At 39.8% G+C, this 22,755-nt stretch overlaps 1 long non-coding RNA gene across 1 annotated transcript in view; it reads left to right on the top strand.

The window, feature by feature from the left end:
- The window catches only part of LOC144262183 (uncharacterized), a 67,356-nt gene extending 44,861 nt beyond the window's left edge, over positions 1-22,495 (top strand). Inside the window, exons 2-3 of the long non-coding RNA XR_013345497.1 lie at positions 12,220-12,294; positions 22,248-22,495. This is a non-coding gene — a long non-coding RNA (uncharacterized LOC144262183). The remainder of the gene's footprint in view (positions 1-12,219; positions 12,295-22,247) is intronic.
- The last annotated feature ends 260 nt before the right edge of the window (positions 22,496-22,755 follow it).

Here is a 22,755-nt window from a genome sequence, read left to right as displayed (position 1 = left end):
ATCTACTACTTAAGGTGACTGTGAGTGCTAAATATCCAATGCTTGTATAGTGCTTTGAAGACATAAAAAGAACTATAAATATTAACCAAATATTGTTAATAGATTAAAGAAGGGATCGTTAGGTCACAACGTGATCACCTATATAACAGAGATTATGGGACTTCCCTGGATTAATTCTTGTTTGAACTAGAGCAGGCATTCTTAACTTCATTGCACCGCAACCCCCTTTTGACGACAAAAATTACTACACAACCCCTCTCGAAAGCTTATGCTCAAATAAATTTGTTAGTCTCTAAGATGCCACAAGTACTCCTTTTCTTTTTGCGAATACAGACTAACACGGCTGCTACTCTGAAACCCCAGGAGGAGGTGACCAAAGCCTGAGCACACCTGAGCCCCGCTGCCCCAGGTCGTGGGGGCCAAAGTCAAAGCCCAAGGGCTTCAGCCCCAGGAGGGGGCCTGTAACCTGAGCCTCACCACCCAGAGCTGAAGCCATTGGGCTTTGGCTTTGGCCCTGGGCAGTGAGGCTTGGGATTCGATTCCAGGCCCCAGCAAGTCTAACACCAGTCCAGGCAACCCCATTAAAATGGGGTTGGGACCCGCTTTGGGGTCCGTACCCATAGTTTGAGAACCCCTGAAGGCCTATATTTTAGAAAAACATCCAATCTTGATTTAAAACTTGCCAGTGGTGGAGAATCTGCCTCAACCTTTGGTAATTGTTCCAATGGTTAATTACTCTCACTTATTAAAAATTTACACCTTATTTCCAGTCTGAATTTATGTAATTTCAGCTTCCAGAATTGTATCTTTTTATACCTTTGTCTGCTAGATCAAAGAGCCATTTATGAAATTTTTGTTTTTGTTCCGCATCTAGGTACTTGTAAACTCTCTAACTTTCCCTTTGTTAAGCTAAATAGATAGACTTAAGGAGCACAGTCACTGTGACTTGTTTTCCAATCTTTTAATCATTCTTGGGGGTTGTATCCTGAACCCTTTCCAATTCATCAGCATCTTTCTTGAAGTGTGGCTACTAGAACTGGACACAGTATTCCAGTAGTAGTCGTGCTGGTACCAAATATAGAGATAATATAACCTCCCTACTCCTACTTGGTAATCTCCTATTTATATATTCAAGGGTTGCAATTAGCCCTTATAGTCAGTGTCACAGTGAGAGCTCATGTTTAGCCAGTTATCCACCATGACCCCCCAAGTCCTTTACAGGGTTGCTGCTTCCCTGTAAGTATGGCTTACATTTTTTGTTCCTAGATATGACTTTATGCATATTGTTTGCTTGTGCTCAGCTTACCAGGAGATCTAGATCACTCTGTTAGTGACATGTCCTCTTCCTTATTTACCCCACCCCAAACTTTGTCATCTGCAAATTATTACTGAAGAAACCGCTAATGCAGTAAAAGGAACTCTGATTTCTTGATGATCTTTATAGGTCTTATTTATAATTTAATAGTTTATTTTACAGTACCCAGGAGTGTGGGCAGTGTCTTGCAACACAAATAAAAAGGCATGGTGCTGGCCCCAAGGTTCTTAAACTGATATTTTACATAAAGGGTGTAGCAAGACAATTAGGGGAGGGGAGGAGGGAGAGAGAGAGGGGGTTATCAACAATAAGATTGATCCTACTAATACAAGGGAACAACTTGGAGTAAAGTTACTCTTTTTTGTTTTTTAAATAAAATGAATTCTTGTAGGTGTCAGGCTAATTATGGGTCTTGAGGGGTTTTAATAAGAGGGCCAATTTAGGAGAGGCTTGCTGTGCCTATGATGCTGAATGGAAGAAAGCATGGAGGTATTTTTTAGGTAGTCTAGATATGAAGTTTGTCTGCTTCTCTATCTTAGTGCTTACTGTTTTTATCACGAGAACACCTCACAACATTAGTGTATTTTTATTTTCACAATATTATCTTCATTTTACAGATGGTAAATTTAGGCACAGAGTAGTATAAGGTGCAATCTAGGTATTGAATGCAGGTCTCCTGCGTCCCTGACTAGTAGTCTATCCACTAGAAAAAAAAAAGTGGTTTCAGTCCCTCCTCTCACATCTTGATTACGTTTTTAGCTGTGTGGACAAAACAAAATAAACAGATCAGAGAAGTGTTGTGGAGGAAGAAGTGACAGGATCTGGACATGATCCATATGTGAGGAAGAAGGAGAGAATGAACAGAACTTCCATAATAGGAAAGGTGGTGGTGTGTTAAACAATGACAGAGATGAGTGGTGAGGATTCCGGAGGAAAGATAAGAAATTGGAAGCTAAATTATGATAGTTTCTTATTATCTATTGTTGTGGATGGTAAGGAGACCCAAGCCGAAATGAGGCAAATCTTTTCCATTGATTCTTTGGCATCCAACTGATGCATTCAGTATGAGGCACAATTCCTCTACCCTCTGCACCTCCTTGATCAAATGGGAAAGTAAACTTTAACTTTATTTCCATAATTAAATTAAGCACAATAAAACCATGCAACTTGGCAAAAAAAGTTTCTACATTCGAAATGTGCTAAAAGTACCCCATGGGTAGAGGCACGTTGCATTTGAGCACACAGAAGTTTAATTGCTGTGTGGCTAAAGGGCAACCACTTTATGTTGTTTCTTTCAGTCTGCTCCAGGTTGTTTCACTAACCAATATATTGTGCTCTACATATTATGTCAGTTTCACTATTTACGGAGTGTACTTCATTATCTAAAATATAGAAAGGACTCATAAAAATTATTGCTAGTTCAGCAGATTCTATAGACAACCAAACTCAGCAACCAACTGTGCAAACAAAAACTAAATGGTTGTCAGTTTTTAACATACAACTTCATGTACAGCATATAACTAATCACTTTCAATTAGCAAATTCTTACTACTTTTATAAGTAGCCAGACTTCAGTGATATGATTTACTTGGCCAGCTCAGTGATCATGTAATGTATGTCAGTTCAGCTTTGCAAGAATGCATTGCTTCCCTGGGGAAAATGGGCATGGTGACTCAATGAAAAATCAAAGCACAAATAGCAATAGGTTGCAGTTTAAAAGATGATCTGAAGAGACTCTTGTAAATGATCAGGCATATATGTCATGTTAGTATATGTACAGTAACTCAAATGTGCATGGAAATCATGCAAAGTGAAATACACATGGACAATCAAATACTACGAATTCAAAAATGTACATAAGCAAATAAACTCAATTATTTAGGGAAGAGATTTTTAAAAAATATAATGACTTGAATTTTGTTAAATGAAAAATTCTTTAATTAAGATTACTTGATTTAGTGATTTTTGTAATAGGGTTAACTTTCAAGATCTTTTTTTAACAGAGGTAAACATATTACAGAATAACTTTTATTTTAGTTGCACTTTCCTTTTTATTACAAACATATAGAAGTATTTTTTCCCCTCTAATCCTGGGCAATGGAGAATTGCAAGGTTCTGATAATGATCTTACATCATGATAAAAGGTTACATAAATGTATCTTGGGATTTTGCAAACTCCGTTTAAGTAACTGCCTAGCATGAAGTGACCAACTGATGTTAGCACATCATAGGATTTGGGTGGGTGAGTAAGGTTATTAATCATTTTAGTGGTGGAACAGTTTAGGACGATACACCAAGAGAAATCTCTAAATGGAAATTTCAAGGTGGGTTTTAGTTATACTGTGTCTGACTTCGCAAGGTGGAATTTGGCCAGTAGGGTTGCCAACTGTCTAATCACACAAACTCAAACACCCTTGCCCTGCTTTGGAACTGCGGCCAATGGTAGCTGCGGGGGCAGTGCTTGCGGGAGTGACATGGCACCAGGGCAGGCAGGAAGCCTGCCTTAGCCCCGCTGCGCCGCTGATCAGAAGCCACTGGAGGTAAGCACCTCCTGGCCAGAGCCTGCACCCCCTCCTACACACCTACCCTAGCCCAAAGCCCCCTCCTGCACTCAAACTCCTTCCCAGAGCCCACACCCCAGCCATGAGTCCCCTCTAGCACCCAAACTCCCTCCCAGAGCTTGACCCTGCACGCCCTCCTACACTCCCTCCTGCACCCCAACCCCCTTCCCCAGCCCAGTGAAGGTGGAGGAGAGCAAGTGAGTTGGGGGAGGGGGAGATGGAGGGAGTGGGGCGGGGGCAGGGTAAGGGTGTTTGGGTTTGTGTGATTAGACAGTTGGCAACCCAATTGGCCTGGATATTGGAACTGACACAACTACTAAAGTGCCATAAGATTTTTAGTGACCACGTGTGGTCTGGATGTTGGTTTTATATCAGATACATTGTCCCCTAATGCTATGCAGAGGCACTGATTTTATTAATAAAAGGAAGAAACTCTTAAATATTCTTAATTGTCTATATCATACCCAAAACAAAGTGCTTTACAAACAGACACTGTTTCTGTCCTGAGGAGCTTACAGTTTAAAACCTTAAGGCATATCTACACTACAGCCCTAAGTCAACCTGTGTTCAGTCAACTTAGAGCCACCGCAGTAATTCCTGCGGTGGCTGTGATGTCCTCACCAGGAGCGCTTCCACCAACTGAAAAGCAGTAGGTGAGGGGAGGCTGAAAGCCAGGGCTTGGGGCTCTGAGCTCTGTGCAGCTCCCCACCAGGAGCCAAACTGCCCTCCGGGCTCTTGGATCCCTGCTACCAGTTGAGAGAGGGGAGCAGCCACCCAAGCTTCTCGCCTCATCCCTCCCAGCCTGGAGCTGAGGGGAAGGGGCAGACATCCAGGCTTCTTGTCTCCCTGAGCAGGGAGCCTCTGGGCAGCATCCCGGCTGGGAGTGGGGAGCCGTTGGCAGCCAGCCTATAAATTGATAAGAGAGCCAAGAGCCGATGTAAGTAACTACACCAACATAAGCGCTCTGCCTCTTGCGGAGGTGTACTTATTTTGTTGGTGTGGTAGGGAACTTACATCAGTGGGACAAGGCTGCAGTGTGTATACTGACATAATTAGGTTGATGTAAGCTACCTTATGTCGTCCTAACTGTATTGTAGACTAGGCCGTAGTCCTGAAACTGCCTGTGGATAGGCACAGGAGTAGTTGCCAGGTGTCCAGTTTTTGACTAGAACACCTGGTCGAAAAGGACTGTGGCGGCTCCAGTCAGCACTGCTGGCCAGGCTGTTAAAAGTCCAGTCGGCAGCGCAGTGAGGCTCCACACGGCTCCTGGAAGCAGCAGTATATCCCACTCCTCCGGCCCCTATACATAGGGGTGGCCAGGGGGCTCCGCACGCTGCCCCTGTCCCAAGTGCTGGCTCTGCAGTTCCCATTGGCTGGGAACCGCAGCCAATGGGAACTAGCTGCAGGGGCAGCACCGGCGGATGGGGCAGTGCGCAGAGCCACCTGGCCATACCTCCGTGTAGGAGCCAGAGCCAGAAGATGCTGCTGCTTCTGGGAGCTGCTTGAGGTAAGCGCCGCCTGGATCCTGCATCCCAATCCCCTGTCCCCTCCCCTCCAAACTCCTCGATTCCAGCCTGGAACGTCCTCCTGTACTCCAGAGCCCTCACCCCCCCCCCCCGCACTCCAACCACCTGCCTCAGCCCAGAGCCCCCTCCAGCACTCCGAACCCTTGAGCCCCAGCCTGGATCCCCCTCCTCACCCCAAATCCATCATTCCTGGCCCCACACTGGAGCCCTCAACCCCACCCCCCCAACCCTCTGCCCCAGCCCGATGAAAATGAGCGAATGAGTGAGTGTGGGGCGAGTGAGCGACAGGGGGAAGGGGGTGGAGTGAGCAGGGGCGGGGCCTCCGAAGGGGTGGGGAAGGGGCCTCAGAGGTGGAGCTGGGCAAGTTTTCAGTTTCGTGTGACTAGAAAGTTGGCAACCCTACACAGGAGTCTACCTGCTGGAGGCAGTTGCAGAATTGGGAACTAAAGAGGCAATTAGCGCACAAATGTTGGGGTCTGAGAATAGATGCAATAAAAGTTACTGATCAGATGGTGTTCTGCACTTGTCTTGTGATTCCATATTTTTTACTCCATTTTTCTTTTCTCTTTCTCTTCCCTTTTTGTCTCAGTTGGCCAATAAAATAGGAAAACTTGTTGGTCTTGTGTATGGTATGGTTGCTGTATACTTCTGTTTTGCTTCACACTGAAGCATACTGCTCTTTCCTTAATTCTGTTGCTCTGTTGTTCTTGGTCTTTGCTTTGGAAAGAAGCAGCATGTTTTTTTCTCTGAAACTAAACTTGAAGAATTACAATAGATGCCTTGTATAAAACACCTGCACACTAGGAAATGAAACAACTTTCTAGCTCTCACTGCTGCTTGCTATTGCCTTTCCTGCCAATAAACAAAAGCAATCCGTTAACAGCATGGAAATAGATTGTTTACAGGATGTTTTCTGTATGAAAGGAAGGAAAAGTGCCTTTTACAGAGATCAGCCCATTGTATTCGGGATATTGCAAGTTAAATGAAGCTTACCTTTCTGAGGGGAAATTAGCAGCAAAATACATGTAATCATTTCAGCCCTGACTTTGAGAGAGATACCGAGCAACCCATGTTAACTGTTGAAATCAAAGGAGTTGTTGGGTATTCAGCCCCTGTCAGGATCTGTCCCCAACCACAACATTTGTGTTTTAAGAACTTGATTAGCTGTAGATAGTGCATTTTTAAAATAAAAACTAGGAATTTGTAGAGCACGAGTATCTCAATACTTTATGTAATAGTAAAACCACCTTGAAAATGTGTCTTCTTGTCTCAGATTGCTTTGCAGGGCCCGCTTTCCAGCTGGCAACCTTTGAAATATAGTCTCCTTCACTACAGAAAAAAAGCCATAGTCAGATTTTCCCCAAATAATGGCTTAAAGTACATGGAGTATGCTTTCCTTAGTTTGTCATGACTCATAAAATGTGATTCTGGTTAGAAATGTAGTAGTAATTCTTCATCCGTGAGTTTGTCAAAGTTCAATTTACAAGTTAAACCATGTTTTTTTATTTTTCCTCACAGCCAACTGTATAACTTAAATCTATCATTAATCATTTGATTTTCATTCTGTCTCTTTTGTATCCTCCGTGGCACCCGCCATCATTATCACCAGCAAAGACTGTGGACTTACTAGCTTTGAATTCTGATGATGAAGCAATATGCATTATAAAGTAAGCAGACTTTCTTGAAGATACATTAATTTGGAAGTGCAGACAGTAATAAAAAGTTCAAACAGTAAAATAAACAGGTATAACACAGGCATGCATGGAGTAGATATAGTCCTTGACAAGGTGAAATTTTTAGTTAAGCATTTTTCTACCATAATATTTTAAAGTGGAAATCTATTGTAATAATTCTACTTTTTATGTCCATTCTTTTTTATGTCCATTCTTCTACTCCATGTCTTATTAAACGTCCAAGGCATTTAATAGTTGTACATAGGAAAAACACCAAAAAAATATAATTCGAATTATGGCAGTGAAGACACTAAAGAGCAGCTTGCTTAAAATATAGCTAAAAGCCAGAAATGCTTAAATTCTAGCATAAGGCTACCAAAATATAAATTGGACTATATTTTACGAAGCAATGTATCATGGTAAGAATGAGTCCCTTTCCCCACATGATGGTTCCACTGCTCTGGGCAGAAATCCTAACTCCCGAGTATTTCTGCCCAAACCAGTGAAAAGGGACAAAAGTGGTGGGGGCTGGGTTTTTGATTTTGGAAACTGAAACTGTGCAGTCTCCTGACATGTTTGATGAACGGACCCCAGTGGTGCTATTGCTGAAACTTTATGCCTCTTAATTCCCCCATTAAAGTTATTCTAGACTTTTATATAAAGGGCATTTTCTTAAGGTCTGAAAAGGTAGGAGTTTGTTTTGTTCAAATCTCAACCTATATGCCATGCACCCTATCCTCTTATGTGTTGTTCTTTTGTTGAATCCTGCTGTTTTTCACTTTGTAGTTGTGGTTCTACAGCAAGTATGTTTAACGCAACCTGGGGATCCAGGATGTTCTGCTACAAACAGTCTTAAAATTACTTTCAAGAAGTCATCCAGCCATGTTTTCTGCCTAGTTTCTAACTCTCTAGGCCTTTCTCAGGGTTTTCCCCTAGGCTTTGTCTACACTGGCAAGTGAAAGACACAATTTTCCGTCATTGAGGTGTTAAAAAACACCCCTCCGAAACACACAAGTTTTGTCGACGACAAGCGCTGGTGTGAACAGTGCTTTGTCGACAGGTGTCCGACCATGTTATCTCTGCTCTTTGGGGGTGAAAGTTTTTTGTCGGCAGGAGAGAGCTCTCCTGCTGACAAACGGCAGCTACACTCTGCGCCTTGTAGTGGCACGGCTGTAGCAGAACAGCCATGTTGCGAAAAGCTCTTTAGTATATACATAGCCTAAGATGGGAAGTTTTAAGCAAGTGATGGTTCTTTTATTTCATTTGTAGGTGTTTATCAACGTTCTGAGTAAGGGATTCTGTAGACCAGTCCTAAAATGGTTGTGGAACAATAAGCTTCATCTAAAGTCGTTAATTCCTTTTCTTTTCAGTCAAACTCTTTCTCAGGAAGTATTTCTGGACGAGTTTTAGATAAAAATATTCTAACCTGTGGAGAAAGTCTAATGATTGTCTTCTGGCTGGCAGTCTCATAAAAAGCTACATAATCTTCTAAATACTACTTCACCAGATGATTGATTGCCATTTTCTAGCACATAAATCAGCAATCTAGGAGCCCCCTTTGAGATTTGGGGCACATTCTAGAAGTATGCACTGCATGGAAAAAATTCAACGTATCATGTGGGAAGGAGGAAACTTGCTAGCCTGAAACACTTAGAAATCAATGAGTCAGGGCTAAAAAAAAAAAAAAAAAAAAAATATTGGCTTGAAAATCATACAATTAAAATAAAGGATTCTATCTTAGCCTTCTGGCATCTGAGCCTTTAGAGTAAATTCAAGTCATGTTTTCATGCTTTTTCTCCACAACTATGAGGGCTAGGGACTTACCCAAAACAACAACAAAAAAAGGCAAAATCTGAGATTCTCATGTAATCACATGCCTCTAAGATCTGGGGCTTTCAGAGAAACATCAAGCACTGCAAGACTTATGATACAATTGTGAGAGTTTGCAACACTGCTTTGTGGTCATCTATGCTTTCTTTTTTAAGCATTGCAAAATTATGTTGCTATATTGTTTTGGAAACAAATTTTTAGTAACATTTTTTAAACTGCTCCCAATGTATTTTAAGATGAAGATTTGTATTAAATAATATATTTGTATACTGTATGTATAGAGATAAAGCTGTTTTTTCTGGGAAAATAACTTCTGAATTCAAAGCTAATTGAACAGAGTTTATAATATCTTTTTAGTCTCAGGTTAATTCTATTTTGAGAGGTTTCAGAGTGGTAGCCATGTTAGTCTGTGTCAGCAAAAACAATGAGGAGCCCTTGTGACACCTTAGAGACTAACGAATGTATTTGGGCATAAGTTTTTGTGGGCTAGAACCCACTTCATCAGATGCATGGAGTGGAAAATACAGTAGCGGGGTATTTGTGTATGTGTACACACACACATAGTACATGAAAAGATGACCCCCACTTGGTAAGCCAACTCCCATCTTTTCATGTACTATGTGTGTGTGTACACATACACACACCCCGCTACTGTATTTTCCACTCCATGCATCTGATGAAGTGGTTCTAGCCCACGAAAGCTTATTCCTAAATAAATTTTAGTCTCTAAGGTGCCACAAGGAGTCCTTGTTCTATTTTAAGAGGGTTTCTCAGTGGTCTTTTTTTGTTTGTTTGTTTGACTCACACTGACGTTTTCTTTATTTGTAATGACTATATTTACACGTGTTCACTTTTGTTACTCTCCCTGTATGGTGATTGGGTGATGGTCGCTGGTTGCTATTTCCCATGAATTGTAATTTCTGGGAGCAGTGAATTGTATTGCGGAATTGGTTTTCTTCCCTCCGATTTTGATTTCTCTTACCAGTTTGGACAGGTCCTCCCTATGCTTATCACATGTTCTATGTATACTTAGCTTATTCTTTATTTAAATTGGGACAAGAAGTTACATATGTTACACTGATATTAATACCATGCTTTTATGTATATGTGTATGTTCAGTTTACACTGTAATAATCTAGTTTTGAAAGTTTGACTGGACTGTGTGTAATTGGAATAGCAAACACAGTAGCAGGGAATTCTGAGGAATTTTGCCGCCATTCTGCTGGACTGGACAGAAATACCCACGAATTTAGACTTCATTCCAGAGAAGTGGATTCATTCTATGAGCAAATTACAGATGAGAGAACTAATTTTGACAGTCAGTCCTACTTTTTCCTATATAGTCTGATATATACCAGCGTTGTTTAAAACTTGGCAACATCTATTTTTCACGTTTTACTCTACACATTTTTTGGACAAAGTTACTCTTTTTAACGTACTTCTCATGGTCTTTCTTTCATGCTCTGTGTGTTAATAGAACGCCAACAGATCCCGGTAATCAGCGAGCGGGATTGAACCTAGGACTTTTGAAGTTTTAGTGTATGAGCCTCTACTGCATGAGTTAAAATCCACATGGCTATTAGCCAAGACGGTAGGAGACTCATAAATCTCTAGATGGTCTAGATGCCACTAGAAGGAGACAGACTACTACACCAAACAGGCATGGGTTACATTAGAATTTATCAGAGATTCTAAACGAACGAACAGAAAACTACCTGCTTTTGATCCTCAAACTTCATTTAGGCCTAGTCTACATTAAAACATTTGCCATCAAGGGAAAGGGGTGTGCTTTTTTTTTCCTTTAAGGTCAAGGGTTTTACTTTTGCATTATTCCTTTGTCACAAAATCCCCAGTGTAGACACAGTTAAGCTGACAAAAAGTACTTTTCCCAGTATAGCTGAGTTTTTTTTTCTCACCCAACTGGTATAAGCTATAAGGGAAAAAACCACTTTTTTGATGGCATAAAACTGTCTATACTAGGAGGGTTTTGCTAGAATAACTATTCTGGCAAACTTTTAAGTGTAAACTATGCTTTAGGGAAAAGGCAACTGGAGACTGCCACTGACTCTCAGAAGGTATTTTGTTCTTCCTAGTATATACATACAACTACTGTCTGCCATATCTAAATGCAGTAGACTTCTGATTAGGAGGCTTTATGTACCCTGCTTGGATGGATTTTTAGTAAATAAGACATTTAATTATGTTCACTATTCTATAAAATATGTCAGTGGTGTTTCTTTTAATCCTGCACTGATAATTTAGTATAGGCAACCGCATCTGTTCCTGCCGTGTTTTCAACTATATAGGTGTAAAACTGCATGTAAAAGTATTTTTAATATCTAGGGAGCACATTAAATGTCTGTATTGCAATTCTGTTAATACAGATATAGGTTAGAAAGGGTCCAGCCACCTTTTAGGGAATGGTTTCAGAGTAACAGCCGTGTTAGTCTGTATTCGCAAAAAGAAAAGGAGTCCTTGTGGCACCTTAGAGACTAACCAATTTATTTGAGCATGAGCTTTCGTGAGCTACAGCATGTTAGTTTGTATTCCACATCTGGGTTGATCAGCTAGACAGACCTATGTAAAATTTTCTTGTTCTAGCTGCTTTCATATAGAATATTCATTCCTAGTACTGTACGTCTAGGCACTGGAATGTACAGAATGTGGATTTTCTTCATTAATATCTCAAGAAATTGCTTTTTGGCTCCAGGAATCAAAGTTAAATACCTCAACATTTTGTAGGCAGGAATAATTACCACATATTTTAGCATATTAATTACACCCAAGAGGTTGTAGCCATAAATTATATAGGATATGAAACGGTTGTACTGATTTCTCACCGTTCAGTGCTATATTTCCATATTTGTGTATGTAGATTATTGTTCTATGTTAAATAGTTAGACGGCGGTTCTCAAACTGTGGGTCAGGACTCCAAAGTGGGTCATGACCCTGTTTTAATGGAGTTGCCAAGGCTAGCGTTAGATTTTGGGCCCAGGGCTGAAGCTGAAGCCCGAGCACCACTGCTCTGAGCTCAGGTTAGAAACCCCGCCCTCCGCCTGGGGCTGAAGCCCCTAGGCTTTGGCTTTGGCCCGCCCCGCCCAGGTGACGGGGCTTGGGTGGGCCCAGTCTCTGGTCCCCCCCCTCCTGGGTCATGCAGCAATTTTTGTTGTCAGCAGGGGGTCATAGTGCAATAAAGTTTGAGAACCCCTGGTTTAAGATATAGAATACTGATTTTTATGTATACCTGCTATTGATAATATACATGTTTAGGGAACCTTCATATTTAAAATAAGGATTTCTCATTTGACTTCCAGGCTCCTCTTCATTGTTCCCAGTATCTGTAAACCGGGAAGTGAGAAGGCATACTTTTGGAACCCTTATAACCAAAGGTAAGCATACCTGTAAATCTGTTGAGGGTAGTGATTTCACAACCAGGCTATCTAAATGAATGATGTAGCATGCTTCAATCTAATTTTAAATTTGTTTGGAAAACCCTTAGTCGCCTTTTAAAAATATATTCATCGCCTTTTAAAGCTAAAGTCTCCACAAAAGAAATGGATGCATACATGCATCTACATCTGTGCATGCAAATACAAATTTGTGCATGCAAGTAACCAACTTGAATGTGCAAATAGATTTTGATTTTTTTTTTTTTTTTTTTTTTTTTTTGCACTTGGAACCTGAGGCTGTAGTTTTGGAAAGTTTGGCCATTGGTCTAATTTTTGACTTACTAAGCTATAAACAGAAGTTTGTTTTGAGTTATAAAATTTGTTGGTAGATTCTTTAATTCTCTTCCCTGTTAAGTAAAGAAGACAGCTATAAAATTAAATGAATGATTAAAAGTTTTTTGTTGTTTTTTGTTTTGTTACTCAAGAAGTTAAAACCATTCTTGGCTAGTCTTTAAACTGACATCATTTGATTAGGTAAGGCTTAATATATAGTTCTATCATACTCTAAAAGTGACTGCTTAAAATAAATTGAAATATCCTGAAATTATTCTCACTCGATGACTTTCTTATGAGATGTCCTTGGTTTTGCAAATAAAAATGGTTTTCTAACAGCCAGCACTGAAGACTCAGTTGGATTTTGAAAGTTAAGCTGGGTTCTTTTCTTTTCATGTATCATTGCAAGAAATGGCCTCAGTGACACCTGTGCAGTGTCATTGTTTTCCTCAGAATCACACTAATGTACCGGGAGCTTAGTAAACCATCCTGTTTATGCCTCAGAGAGAACAATCCAGCTCTGGCTTTCTTAGTATTACCAGATTTGGATTCTGAGTACTAATGGGGTAGTAAGTAGTGGAAACATACTTTACTTATTACCATTAGTTGATAAGACATTCAGAATACACAAGGAACTGATCTGTGGAGTAAAAGTACTGTTTGCAGAATAGTCAGTAATGGGCTGTCAGTGCTTTCATAAGAGGCTCCTACAAAAAAAATTTCCTTGTGATTTAAACCCTGTGTGTGTGTAGGGGGGGCACTTGTAGGGAGGAAGGAGGAAAGACTGTGAAATCTAATAATTTTTCTTCCTGTCTAAACAAAAACTCTCAAAAATATAGCCAATGAGGGAGGACGTGACACTGGGCGAACATATATTAAGCAGCAGCACTTGTTATAAAAATTTCTGAAAAATATATTCGGAGTATTGATAGTTATATAATAGTGTTCATTTTGGGGATTGCTGGTGTTTTCCACAGGGATTTTGTTACTTTACTCCAATATTCTGGTCAACTCAAAGGCAAAAAAAATCCAGAAGTATTTTTGAGCCACAGGGATAAATCCTGTAGAGATGACTTAACAGTAAGCAGGGAAGGTGTGAACTCCAAAGGAGACAGGGAAATCATCTTAACTTTCCATTCTACTCGGTGGAAGAGATTTAAGAAAGGGTCCCTGGGAGCTCCCTTCAGTACATCACTCATGGTAACCTTGTAGAGTAGAACCATACTTTAAAGAATCAGAAATACCAGTCTTCAAAATTCATTTCACATGGCCAGATCCTGCAAGGTTCAAGCCCCCTCTGCTCATTGATATCAATGGCTTTTTTAATTTTCAGCTAACAAATTGGAGAGCCACTATTTTCATTTGAATGCCAAAAACAATCTTATATGGCCCAGTGCTTCCTTTGTTAGGAGCTAACTGTTGAAGTAGTGCTGATGCTAATGATAGACCATGAACAAGGAAATGCTTCTTTGCTAACTGGAAAAGAAGAAAAGTGGTAAGGAAGATGCTTCATCTTCAAGCTTCGAAGAGGGTATTACAAATATGAGGATATTACAAAAGAAGATGACATAATGTTTTGCGTGAGTGTGATACAGCCATACCTATGTCTATCTCAGAGTCCTTTGCATTTCTTCAATTTTGTCAAACTAGAATTTTCTCCTATTTATTTTAATCTTAATATTATTCTTTGCCTTTCATATGATGTTAGGGTTGCCAACTTTCTGACTGCAGAAAACTGAACACTCTTGCCCCACCCCTTCTCTGAGGCACCACCCCTGCTTACTGCATGCTCCCTCCGTTACTCGCTTTTGCCCCTTTTACTTACTACTCATTTTCACCCAGCTGGGGAAGAGGGTTGGGGTATGGGAGGAAGCGAGGGCTCCAGCTGGGGGAGCAGGATCTGGGGTGGGGCTGGGGATGATGGGTTTGGGGCGCAGGTAGGGGCTCCAGGCTGGGGCAGGGGATTGGGGTATGGGAGGGGGTACAGGATCTGGGCTGGAGTTGTGGGCTCCAGGGTGGGACCAAAATGAGGGGTTCAGGGTGTGGGAGGGGGCTCTCAGCTGGGGTAAGAGGTTGGGGTGCAGGAAGGAGTTTGCGTGCGGGAGAGGGTTCTGAGCTGGGGTGGTGGTTTGGGGAGTGGGAGAGGGTTTGGGGTGTGGGCTCTGGGCAGCGCTTACCTCAGGCAGCTCCTGGAAGTGGCTAGCATGTCCCTCTGGCTCCTAGGTGGTGGGGCAACCAGAGGGCTCCGGACACTGCCCCCATCCGCAGGTGCCACTCCCAAAGCTCCCACTGGTTGTGGTTCATGGCCAATGAGAGCTGCAGATCCAGCACTCGGGGCAGGGGCAACGCGCAGAGCCTTCCTGGCTGCCCCTGCACCTAGGAGCTGAAAACTGGATGCCTGGCAACCCAATATGATGTACTTTTAAACTTGAGCACTTAAGATTTGATATAATAAACAGTTGCTTCTAACTACTGTTTTCTTAATGCTGAACAACTCTGACTGAAGTTTTGATGGGTGTGGTTAAAACACCAAATGGAGTCATCTGATTGTGTAACTACAGGCACAGGTAAAACTTAGCTCTTGTTGAAATTTGTAATTTGGCAGCTTACCTTTATTAGAGATTGTAAATATATGAGTGCAGTAGTTTTATGAGGCATGATTGCCAAATCTCATTATAGTGAAGAATGATTGCATTCCTAGTGTGCTGGCTAAGTCAAAAATCAAATTAAAATTTTGGTGACTTTGCAGATCTTCAGTTGGGATAAGTGACTATTCCTTGGAAAAGAACTGACATGACCAAAAATTGAAAGCAGCACCAGGATGCTGAAAAATGGAGCTCTTTGTAAGAGCTAATTAGACTGTCTCTGCAAAATCTTAGGAAACTGCACTTGCCAAAGAATTGAGACAGGCTGATATTTGCTATGAAAGGAATTAAAGGTGATGCAGTCACTTTATTTTTGTGGCCTCTTACTGTGTAAACTTCTTGATCTGGTCCAAATCCAGTGCAATGGGTTGTTTTATAACTCTAGCACACGGCCCTCGTTAAGTAGTACTGTACTTCATGCTGGCTGAACACAGCATCTGATTACCATCTGGTCATCAAATGCTCCCTGCAGCACAATAGAAAAATGACTGCTTCATTAAAGTGTACTCCCATGTGTCTTTCTCCCCTGAATAAGCACTTCTTCTTTGGCAAATATTTCCTTATGGGAATATATGGAAAAACTTTTCACTTTTCCCCATTGTAATTCCTTTGACTTCCCTGGGGCTTACAGTACAGTACACTGGGGATAAATTTTGTCACTTAACATTCTCTTAAAAAAATCTATGATGCATAGAGAGATTAACTGAAATGATAACGTGTCACGATCCTAGCAAAGTTACAGATGTAATGGTATTACTGTTTCTCTTCAGGACTGGATTTGTTGGAAATTTGAAGTTTTGACCTGAGAATACCAAGCAAATGGAATTTATACATTTTGTGTATTTGTATAAAACTTACTTGAGCATACAATGCTGATATATACTAAGTTACTTAAACTTCCTACATTTTGTCTATTACTTTCTTGATGGTTTAGTAGAACATCTGCTGTAGATTGTTTTTAAAACATGTAATACACACATTCTGTGACTTGTATGTGTGTATATATCTGTGTATAATATTAAATCTGAGATACCACATTATCAAGTACTGTATGTTTTATCTGTATGAGTTTGAAGTAGTGCAGTACTCACAAATTTTATGCAGGTTATTCCAAAAGAGTGACAATAAAATCTCTTGTATTTTAACAGACCATGTGAGAAAGAGAAGAGAAAATGGGGACAGAGAAGTATGGTTCTAGTAGAACAGAATTTCCTGAGTGCTGGGGGATGGAGAACAGCTTTCCCTCTGCTTTTAGTAGAGGAGGCAAAGTTTTGCCTTCCCCTGATTCTTAACTCGTTTAGACTATCAGAAGGAGACAGGGGAGAATTCCCAGCTTTTATGTTTGAGAATGGATGACTGAATAGCCCAAGAGCAGTCTAAGGCCAAAAATATATCAAGTTTGTAAGAAAATCAAAGACAAATGGTATAAAACATGTAGACTTAAGACTAAACAGTGGTTCAGATAGGTGGACCACAACCTTACAGTTTATTTTAGGAGTGAGTGAGAAAACAAATTGCTGACATTTTTAGAATATATGTGTTTGTATCAATCTATGAGGGTCTCCCCATCTTCTCCTTAGCATTGAAGTGTCTCAAAAGTTAAGTCTCCAATTTTTGCTTTTGTTTCCTCTTTTTCACTCCTGGCAGTCATTGAAATAAACTTCTGAGCCCTTTCCACTCTCCCTCCCCTCTTCTTCTAAACGAATACTCATATTTTGTATTAAAGGAGGAGTGTGGGCTTGAAATCTAGTTATATCATTTTAGGTACTATATCTGCTTCTGAGTCATCCTGACAATTTCTGTGGTATTGACAATAGCACTTTCCTGTTTTCATAAGTTTTCTTTTCCCTGTTTCTTTGTGAACACTGCCCCTCCCCTTCACCCGCAAGCATGTACATCAGAAATAAAAGGTTTTTTTAAAACAATCTTTTTATTTCATTAATATTTTGGCCAGTTTTGAAAGAGTTTTATGGTCAAGATAAAGCAATTCCGATTATTCAAAAATTTGATTTCACTAAGTAGAATGGTTTAAACTTTGGACTCATACATATGTATTGAAATCACCATTGTTGAAGCTTTTTTTGGACATAAAGGCCTGATTCTGTTTCTGAATAAGAGGTCTAAGAGAAGAATTTCCCAACAAGTTAAGAGATGACCTCAGAGAAACTGACATATGAATAGATATTAAAGGACCCAAAGTAATGAAGTATGAAAGTTGTACTATGTTCATTTTCCTAAATGAATAACAAGAGGGCGACACTTTTATATCAAGAGCAGCCTAGTTTTCTTTCAATAGGGGCAGGAACTGTTTATACAGTGACATCCTGGTCCATGATTGGGATTCCTTCACGCTACCATGGTACAAATAATTAATAGCAGAAGAAAAGACACACAGTAGAGTGGAAGTTGTAATCAGGAGGAGAAACTGAGGAAGCACAGATGAATGAAACATAAGGAAATGGTTAAGACATCACAATTGGAAACAATGGAAATAATGGCTATTGAGGAGCAAAGAAGTCCTTTGCTTTTCTTACTACTCTTCCTGGTAGCCAAACATCTATAAAGCCCTTCAGCCGAGTCCTTGATATTATGTATTTTGCCTATGGGGAGGACACTGCAGATGAACTGCAGGTGCAGACTGAGAACAGATTGGAGGTGAACAGTACACAGATCAGGTTTCAGAGTAGCAGCCGTGTTAGTCTGTATCCGCAAAAAGAACAGAAGTACTTGTGGCACCTTAGAAACTGACACATTTATTTGAGCATAAGCTTCTGTGAGCTACAGCTCACTTCATCGGATGCATAAAATGGTGAAGTGAGCTGTAGCTCACGAAAGTTTATGCTCAAATAAATTTGTTTGTCTCTAAGGTGCCACAAGTACTCCTTTATCTTTTTGAGTATACAGATCAGTGATGAGAAAAGTGAAGGGGTGGGTGTCCCCAGAAAGAAAGAAGAAAAACAAGATATTCTGAACAGTGATTCCAAGATATCTGTGATCCAGATCCAAGTAAAAGGGTGGTATACTGTTTTTTTAAGTGTTGGATAACTATTGCAATGAGTTATATTAATTGAAGGGGATTTTTTGTTTGATTGTAATTATGTGAACAAATATCAGTGAAATATCTGAGATAATTAATTACTTCAGGCACCTGGGGATAGAACTGAAGACTGGCACAATAATGTATTCTTGGAGGTTTCTTCTACTTGGTGCCAGAATGGTATGTGGTGAGTTGGGGGCACAAATTAGAAAAGAAAGTTATGCCATTGAGAGAGACAGACTTTTCTTTGTCTCCAGTTTCCCCCTAAATATATATGGTAGAAAATAGAACACATAATATGGGGTGAAAAGTAGACGTAAATGAGTGGAGATGAACTGAAAATGATATAGGAAAAGACACTTCACAAGAAAGGAAATTGAAACTAGAGTGTAGTCAGAAAGAGAGGAGATGGAACAAAAGCTAAGCACAAATTTCATATTTTTAAAAGGTTGTATAAAAACTTGATTGACTGTGTTTTAATAACACAGTTGTCTTATTTTTATTTAATATTTAATCCTTCAAACTACAGGGGACTTTGAGTGGTGGCGGCCCAGGTATCTTTCACCCTGACTAGTAAGCTAAGTCTTCAGGTAGGTAGGTAACTTTTGCAGGCTGTGGCTCCTTAGTTTAACTGAGAAGTTTCATTAGGTTGGGTAACATCTTGTCGTGGTGAGACTGGATGGAGTAACTATAACACTGCTAGAGTATAATATGTCTCCTTAAATTTTCTGCTTTCTAGAGTGTTTTACATTGCCTACAGAAAATGTCTAAGCATTTGTCTTCAATAAATTTTAGTCCTAAAATATTGATAATACAATACAGATGACCTTTTGTTATATTTGGTCTTTTCTTGGGTAGCCTGTTGCATCCAGTCCCTATCTAAAAAATGCAGACAGTTTAAAATAATCTCTTGGAAGCTGACCTGGACTGGTTATTAACCCAGCACGCTCTGCGCCCTGTCTGTTTGCAAAGGGGGAGGGAACAGTGTCTGGTTTCAAAAATAGCAGTCCCACAAGTACTTCATCTACTCTTGTTAAGAGCCCTCCAAATCAATGAGGTAAGCATTGATTTACTGTGAACAGTGCTTAATAGTTTATACCATCTCAGTTTCATCTATAGCTGATGGAATTCAGCTTTTTTCCCTGTTTGTCATTTAGACTAGTAACCTGACCCAGAGCCCGATACTGTGATTTTTTTTCACGTCTGAATGAATTGCATATTCTGCGGTCAACTTTTTTTTTTAAGATGCCAGGTCTCTTCATGCCCCTATATAATCTTAAACTGTTTTGATTATGTCGACAGTTGTTCTCTCAGAGCTTGAGTGAGTGGAAGAAAAGGTGATGCGGAGGCAGAGGAATCATTCTTTGAAATCTTCCAATTCCTTTTTTCTTTATTTAATCTTCTCTGACCTCCTTAAAGCAAGCAAGATTAACTACTTTGCATGCGGGGGGGACAGGGGAAAACTGCATACCAACAGAAGCTGGGGATCCAGAGCTGCCTAAAGCATCGTTGCACTAGAATATAAACTCAGTTTGTAAATATTTTTGACAGATATTCTTGCTCGGAGAGGTGGGCTGGAGCAGGTATTATCACTTTTTGCCATTTCTTGCCAAGTATGTCAACTAACTAGCAAGCTTACTAGAGGCTGGGAGGATTTAGCTTTCTCTTTATGAAATCCTGCCTTTTGTCAATGCTCTCTTGAAGGTCCTAGAAAAGGGATCTTCATTATCATTGTTAGTGATTTTTGCCAATTAAGTTTGGGTGACATTTGAACTGTCAATCTACTTCTACTTTTGGCTTTCCTTTATTAATTGCTTTCAAAGTATAGTTCTAAGAAATTTCACTTCATTTTCTGATTGCTAGCTATATTGAATTTTTCTGCAGCATATCATGCTTAGAAATTACATGTGATTTGAAAATTAACTCCTTTACATGTATCCCACCCTGCAAGAATAGTTTTCTGGAAGGGTAGGTTTTCTTTATAAATGCTTTACTCATTTTAGAATTTAGCATTTTTAAGTGGGTGGATTCTTGCAGACCATGCTGTATGTTCCTTTTCAGTATCCATTTATTTGGCATTACTGTGGTCATAGCAGGCTGTAGGTTTGTTTCGAAACAATTGATATTCTATGAAGCAGATAAACTGATGTTATGGTCTATCTCTTTCACCTTACATATGCTAATTATTAGGTTACATTTGGCAGTTGGTAGCTTTGAAGAGGAGGAAGACTGGATTATATAACAGCTGTATGCATTTCAGCTAACTCAGTTTTGTGGGCAGCCAGGATTTATGGTACTCTAGATTTAGCAAAAAGAAAAGGAGTATTTGTGGCACCTTAGAGACTAACCAATTTATTTGAGCATAAGTACTCCTTTTCTTTTTGCGAATACAGACTAACACGGCTGTTACTCTGAAACCTAGATTTAGCAAGGTAATCTTGTGTCTCTAATAAATTTTCTCTTTATTGATACAGGTTGACCTTGAGACAGTGTTCTTTACACTACATGGTAGAAATTAGCTTAAGGGTGTTCCCTTTATTTCTTTGAGGAACATGTTAGTGTATGCAAACATAAAAATTTGAAGTGGTTAGAGGTGTTGGCACTGATGGTGGAATTAGAGTGAAATCCTGTTCTGTCAAATTATTTTGTGTTCTGCATGGGATTATTACATCGGTGGTGAGTTGTTGGAGCTGAATCTTCATACCTAAGGTTAACAAAGTGATGCAGTAGAAATTAAAGCAAACTTTAATTTGTCAAGCTTTCATTTATATTTTATATACTGCTGCTTGTGGGTTTTTTTTTATGGTGGAAAATATCCTTTGAAATGACTCTGTGCTGTAATTTTGTTGAAAATATAAAGGTTTATGCCAAGCTTTGCAAATTCAGATGCCAAATATTTTATTAAATGTTAACATAATTTTGATCTGGAACCTCCTTGCTTTATTTTTGTTTGCATGTGCATATTAACAAGAAACAAAACATTTCATGCATAGTGTATTTTACTATGAATGTTATGCACATCACAACTAGCTGTTCTACACAAATTTAATATGAATTCATTGTTGAAAGTGTCCATTTTGTCAATATGCTAAAGTAATACTTGGGTACACATAAGCAAAATACAGCCATGATACGCAGAGGAACAATATTACACTTCCCAATGCAGCAGCTGCAAGTCTAGGGAAAACACAAGATATGTATAACAGGGATCGTGTTTCTGAAACAAAATGTAAGAATTTATATACACATCAACACTGTTATGATACTGAGTGTATGAAGTGCTCTATGTACAAATAACTTTTTTAAAATAAAGCAACTCTTATCTTCCTTTTGGTCTAAGGAGATTTAGTCTTAAGTAGGAGCCGTAATATAAGAATGAACAAAGGTACCCATTTTTAGGACGACCCTGCAGAAATATTTCTCATAAGTAAAATTCCAGCAAATGTGCTGGAGAGACAGAGAGACTGTGATTTGCACAAGGTCACATAGGATTTAGGTAGGGGTGTGTGTGTGTGTAGGTTGTGACATCTTGGAATTTTGGAGAAAACAGTTTGATCACATGGGTACCATACTTCTTTCCTTAGATCTTCTTGCTCCTCCTTTCTGTGGGGAGCTCCAAGCAAACTGGGTGACCCTCTGTCAATGCATTCCTGACTAGTTAGTTTAAAATTATTTCTTGTTTGGATCTACCCCTTTGGTGGTGAATGAAGAAATCTTGTAACTTAATTGAATGAATGGCCTTCATGGCCATGGCCTTCAGGTAAGCTTCACCCTCTGGTTGTGGGTCACAAACCTAATGGCTTTCATTCTCTTCAAGACTTGTGCGGTTGAAGGACTCTCAGCTCACTCCATTTTAATGGGCTTGTATGCATAATACAATACTGTTGTCCCCTGGGACAGAAACATTAAGCCTTTTCTCCTTCTCTGTTTCCCTTTAGGCTTTTAATCTCAGAAATGATGAATATCAATACAGAACCCTACCATCCCTCACAGATAATCATAACCTGTCACGTCTGTTGTAGAGAATGTACATCCACAATGGTCAGAGGGGAGAAAAAAAGTGATGGTGTGAAGGGTAATGGTTGTAATACATTAGTCTGGAATAAGTGTAGCAGTCGTTATACTTGTTCAACTGTCTAATCCCATGCAAAGCTTCTTTATCTTCTTACAGATTATTTGATGGCTAATTTACTCCTAAACTAGATCGAATAAATTAGATCGAATATTCTAATTTGATTATTTTGAGTGCCTTTATTACCACTAGCAGTGTACTGTCTCCTTGTACCCCTTAACTATATGGGTTTGGATGAAAACTGTCTCCTTCTCTTTGGCCTTTACTCATACTATTATCTCCTTGCTCTGCTTCCCCAACATAGTTTTTATTTTCTCTCAAAGCATCCATTCCAGCAATCCCCCTAGATATGCTGTTCAACAAAGCTTAACTAT

This window comes from Eretmochelys imbricata, chromosome 3, assembly GCF_965152235.1.
Source record: "Eretmochelys imbricata isolate rEreImb1 chromosome 3, rEreImb1.hap1, whole genome shotgun sequence".
Lineage (NCBI taxonomy): Eukaryota > Metazoa > Chordata > Testudines > Cheloniidae > Eretmochelys > Eretmochelys imbricata.
Note: the sequence above shows the minus strand (reverse complement) of the source record. Positions and strands in the feature narration are given on the sequence as shown.